Source organism: Adiantum capillus-veneris, chromosome 1, assembly GCF_014529385.1.
Source record: "Adiantum capillus-veneris isolate H3 chromosome 1, ASM1452938v2, whole genome shotgun sequence".
NCBI lineage: Eukaryota > Viridiplantae > Streptophyta > Polypodiopsida > Polypodiales > Pteridaceae > Adiantum > Adiantum capillus-veneris.
The window spans coordinates 51,298,942-51,304,379 of record NC_140931.1 but is presented as its reverse complement, the minus strand read 5'-3'; the positions used below and the strand labels follow the sequence as shown (position 1 = coordinate 51,304,379).

Genomic DNA, 5,438 nt, shown 5'->3' with positions numbered 1-5,438 from the left:
AAGCTTGAGCTACAAGGAGGCGTCGACCAAGTAAAGCAAGGGGTGTGCTTGGGGATATACACCCTCTCACACACTCATTTTTCACACATTCTCACTTGGTGAAAGTGGAAGAACTCCATCTTGTTCTCCAAGCTTGTTGAGAAGTTGAGAGCCTACACCAACACTCTTGGCTATGGAATGCAAATCCAACCAAGAGCCATGTTTCAATGCTTAAGCTTGCCATCTTCTCCATCTTCATTACTATGCTATTATGCTATGCTAAGCAAGAAGAGTAATGATAAGTGAGGAACTATTTCTTTCTTCTATGAATGTTTCTTCTTCCTCTTCCCTACCCTCATTCTCCACCTTTGAAGGTGTTTGAGGCCTTGGGACTGAGGCCGGGGATGGTTAATGCTTTTACAAAGTTTATGTTATGCTCGTGACGCATGAAGCTTTCCATCTTCATAGCATCACCAAGGTCACAAGGAACACAAAGATTTTATTTTACCAAGTCTATCTTTAGGGAAGAATCTATAATACAAAAGCCTATTGGAGGGGGGACCAGCTCCACATAAATCCGATCCTCAACTGTTCTCAAGTTCTCTAATTCCTCTCTCTCTCTCTCTCTCTCTCTCTCTCTCTCTCTCTCTCTCTCTTACAAAAGTATTGTTCATGCCAAGTTAATTAAGTATAATGGTTATGTTGCTACCTCTAATTAAGTTCACCCTCTATGTTCTCAAAGTAATCTCACAAAAATGCTCTCTTTAATTCTTCTAATTCCGTTATTCTCAAAGTTCATAGGCCATTTCCATTACATTCACATGGAGAGGGGCTATTAGAAACAAGCCATGTAATAATCCTAGTGTGGGAGCTACCTCTACCTCTATGCTTCACATGACATCATTCACCATCTCATTCAAGTATGATTTTATTGATAATTATGTTGTTCATCGTGTATACAACATCATGTATAATCCCATTTCAATCAATAAAAATTTATCTCACTTTTATGCATCAATCTCCTATTATTCGTCTTGATTGTCTTGTTAATAATCATGTCATGAATAAGTAGTCCTTAGCTCCTTATACAGTTTCTTCATTAGTTAGATTCATTCTCAATTTCCATCATTCCAAGCATTATGAGTTTTCAATGCCCAACCGTTATAAATGGTAGTTACAAAAAGAGACAAGAAAAAGTCTCATCAAAATCAATGCCATTCTCTTTAGTGTAATCTTTTGCCACAAGTCTATGCTTACAATATTCAACACTACCATTAGGTTTACATTTCAACTTGCAAACCCACTTTGTACCAATATCCCTTTTGCTAAGAGACTTCACACAAAGAGTTCATCTAAATCCCTAAAAGAAAGCCTCCCCCTCATTCAAGAATGTGATCGGCATGAATCAATCGTCCCCCTCATTTGCATACATAATGAGCACGAGGCTCGAACTTAAGAGCCTCCATGCTTGCTAGTAGGTACAAATTTTGCAAGCATCCATGCTTCCCCCTCAAGCATGGAGGCTCCATGCCTCCCCCTCATTTACATACATAATGACCATGAACAAGCATGGAGATTCGAACTTAAGTTCGAGCGTCCATGCTTGCTTATAGGTACAAATCCCACAAAGCCTCCATGCTTCCCCCTCATTTACGCACATATAGGTACCAATCCTACGCTTGCTTGGTTTGAGTTAAGGTATTATAAGCTTGGCATCCACCCTCATGGGTTAGTGCTAGCTCAAAACATCTTAGAAAATGGTAGAGATCTTCTCAATTTTTCTATGTGGAGGTGCTCTTCTCTATAAGCTTCCTTCCCAACCCTTGGTAGCTGACACATCAAAAGGGCATTGTGTTGGTGGGGGAAGTCACCTTATAGTTATAGAAAGAATGTTCTCCTAATGATGGTGTACATCATGAGTCACATTTAGCGCCTCTTAGCACAACCCACTGGTGAGATGGTGTGCATCGTGACTCACGCTAACACCTCTTTCAAACCATAATCTAAGTGGGATACGAGAGCAAAGTTTGGTAGAGAAGGGACCTTGCTTTCAATGGTGCACTCATCGTACCTGCACTTGCAGCTCCACCATTGCCATCACCATTCGCATGTGTGTAAGAGACCCAATACCTATTTTCGATGCCACTAAGGTTTTATTGTCACTATTGGAAGACTATGTCGCAGTGCATGAGGGAGATATTGTGCAGTGACACCAGTGCCGTGCAAACCCATTTGAGCGCCTCAAAAGCCGCTCCACGGAGGCAGGCTTGATGGGATACCCTCTTGGCTTTGAAGTCCAATGACAACCTCATCTCATCCCATCTCAAGAGCCATTCCGCATAGGGAATGTGCTGCTCTACCAACACCTCGTACATACTATTCACTGCTACCCATCGCCTCCTACTCTAATACACTTGCACACATGTGACATCATCACCTTCATTGCCTTGCAGGTGCTGCTTTGCACCCTGGCACCTGTTGTAGTCACTGTACACATTGCGCATCCCGGCACATGTGTCCGCCAGCACAGACATCAGTTGAGCCATGTGCCAAAACGATGTCATGGCACTCATCCTCTTCCTTGGGTTGGACAACCCAATGCTCATCAAATTTGTGCACACCACTTTATCGGCCTCGCCCTTTCTCATTTCACAAAATTTCATCGGTATGCCCACTGCATGATAAGACACTATGTAGGGAAGATCACTAGAAGTCCACCATAGACATCGCAAGATCATCCCCCTGCAATATTGTGGTGCTTGAACTGCTACTATTACTATACTAGCTCCACCTTGTTCCTCTCCTCTCCACTGACACAACTCATGCACCACACCACATATATAAACCCTTTCTTCATCGTATTGAGAGTCGCAGCTTGTCTCACACCGAATCAACCCTTGCTCTTCTACACAAAAGCCTTCGCAATGTGGTTGATGCAATCGTCCCACAAAGCTTCACGACTCAAAGGAGCTGAACTTGTCATATGTTTGCCAGTGCTCCTGACAGTCGTCAACCTGAAGTGTCAACCCTGGCTCAAAATTCAAGTTAAAGTGCAAATTCAAATTAAAGTCTAGTTGGAAGGTTCAAATTAAAGTGCATCTCGATCAACCTTCACCTTTAATTTTGTCATTATTCGTTTCAAAAGTTTGAGTTTGTAATCTTCCTATATTTTTGGAGCACAACGACACTAGAGTCACATTAGAGAAGTGGTGCTCCTCTAGATTTTAGAGCCTTATGCCTCGCCCTCAAAATCAAGTTAGCACTGATTAGATAATGCTTTCAAATTTTCAGCACATTTACTACAATAGTCAATTTTGTATCATATGTACTAAATTTAGATTCAGAGGCTTTAAATTTACGACTTTCAAATGCAAGTGGGTGGTTATCTTGCATAAGAACTGCACCGATACCTTTTCCACTAGCATCAATGACTACAACAAAGAATGGTTGGTCAAATCCAGGCAATTGGAACACAAGTGCATTAGTCAAAGTGTTAACCCTCACAAACACCCTATCACCTTCGATGGACGCCTTATTATTTATTTGATTGAGTCATGGAGTGGGATTGTCGGTCCAATAGGTGTGTAGGTGATCGCCAATGAGAAGCGCACCACTTATCATATTTTTACAGAAGTTTTGCAACGACCGGCCATTGTGGGCGCCCATGTGTGAATGGATCAAACTCTTATAAAAGGTCCATTTGACCTAAAAATCCTCATTCTTGGAGGTGCAAGCTAATAAGTGCTCTTGCTCCATCTCTGTCTCCTTCTCCTTCGTGTTCTCACGTGTGTATGTGTGTGTGTGTATGCTAGAGAGAGAGAGAGAGAGAGAGCATTGCAGCGGCGGCCCTTGTTCTTTGCAGCACAGGATTCTTCACGATGGAAGCATTGAGCAGTGAGTGACACACCAGTGTTTCTTTGAGCTTGCTAGGACTGTCTAGTTGTGTGCTTGCAGCCTTTCGAGGCTTGCACACAAGTTTTCAGCTTTCGACACGTGCGGCAAAGCACACATTTTTGGTGCCTCTGTCGAGGACTGCTTTGCACTAAAGCTTGAGGAGCACTCAGGGCTACCTCTAGAAGCCTTTTCTCCATCTATTTTTAGTTTTTGTCTGGGTTTGTGTAGATTTGCTAAGTGGTTGTAATGCGCAGGTTTGTTAGAATTTGTTATTGTTGAAATGTGCAAATTTTCTGTTAGGTTTGCTAAGATATGTAATGTGTAGGTGTTAATAGATCTATTAGCTGGTGTAAATCTGTAATGTGCTCTGTGAGTAGATTGAGTACTTTGTGAGTGAGCAGTTTTGTTCTATTAGTTAGTGTAGACAGTGAATAATAGTGTAGAAAGTGAGCAGTAGAGTTGACTATCTTTGAGTGTGCAGCTCTGTGTTAGAGAATGTGTGAGCAGAGGTAATTAGTGGTAATTAGCTGGGTTAGCTGCAAGGAGGTTAGACAGAGCTATTAGGAGCTTTTGTGTGTGCGCGTAAGCTCGTCGTCTACGCGGCAACATTATCTTCAAAAAAAGCTTTTATTGATTTTTTTAAAAATAATTTAAATTAAAAAAAAACGCTCAAAAATATTGAGACAAAAAACGAAAACAGAAAGAAAATTAAAGAAACCTTTTCTTAAAAGGAAGGATCGAGATCGGGGTCATTCCCTCGAGCCCGAGCCCGAGCCCACCCAGGCCTTAGTCCTCAATCTTATGATATACTATACACACTACTTTATGCATAAAGACTAGGACCTCAACTGAAGGGAGGGCATGCAGGATAAGTTCCTCAAGTCCTCCACCATCCCCTTCACACTCACCCTTGGGACTTACTAATTCTAGCCTTCTTCCCACCTAGAAAATACTATTTTTAGGATTTTGAGAGATTTACATAACCAAATTAGGAGCTGTAAAGCACGGCACCTCCCCCTAGCAAAGACGCTCGTTTTGAGCTATCACACGCCATATTTTGTGGCTTGGTTTAAAAAAATAAACAAAAAATAACAAAAAAATTGGGTTGTAAACACCTAAAAAACTAGGTGAGCGGCCTTCACGGGCACTCGCCAATACTTCCAGAGTGTTGAGATCACATGCACCTACACTTTGGTTGTGTGCTAGAGGACAAGCACATAGAGATTATCTCTGTTTACGCGGAGCACTCATTATTCCTCCACCTTAGGCTCTAGGCCCTCAACGGGAACCCAAGGTAGTACCACTCAGGACCCACATATTGCGTCTAGTGACTCTTCCTCTGACTACAACATCATGGAAGGTTACCCGATACCTAATCATGATAGTTAAAGCTAAGACATGCATGCCATGGGCCCACGGTCCGGGCCGAGCGTGCTTAGCCGCTTGAAGGAAACTTTTAGTAGAGCCACTCCCTCCAAACATGGAGCTAACAAGGTAAATGAAAGGGAGTGGGGAAGTAAATTTGCCATTCATGACTAACGTAGAACCCATGCTCCTGGAGAGAG

General features: G+C 42.3%; 1 pseudogene; it reads right to left on the bottom strand.

Moving 5' to 3' along the window:
* Nucleotides 1-2,141: 2,141 nt before the first annotated feature.
* LOC147464724 (crinkler effector protein 8-like) lies at nt 2,142-2,717 on the bottom strand (annotated as a pseudogene).
* Between the last annotated feature and the right edge of the window lie 2,721 nt (nt 2,718-5,438).